Source organism: Mizuhopecten yessoensis, unplaced genomic scaffold (assembly GCF_002113885.1).
Source record: "Mizuhopecten yessoensis strain PY_sf001 unplaced genomic scaffold, ASM211388v2 scaffold6135_1, whole genome shotgun sequence".
Lineage (NCBI taxonomy): Eukaryota > Metazoa > Mollusca > Bivalvia > Pectinida > Pectinidae > Mizuhopecten > Mizuhopecten yessoensis.
This window is the reverse complement of record NW_018406397.1, coordinates 1-302: the sequence shown is the minus strand read 5'-3', so window position 1 is coordinate 302 and position 302 is coordinate 1.

The window sequence follows — 302 nt, the reverse complement described above, 5'->3', positions numbered from 1 at the left end:
GGAAACATTTGAACCTGAACGAGGAAATACTTAATACATACATCTGATAACATACACTGTCATGTGCGGGGACATCCTGATCAGGGCATCAAATGTTAAATATATCTGGTATTTTTCTTCACATTAGTAAAGTTAGCAATGAATACGTTCAAAACATGTGTAATAATGACTTTTAAATGGAAACATTTGAACATGAACGATAAAATACTTTAGCATACATCTAATAACATACACGGTCCTGTGCGGGGACATCCTGCTCAGGACATCAAATGTTAAAAATATCCGTTATTATTCTTCACATT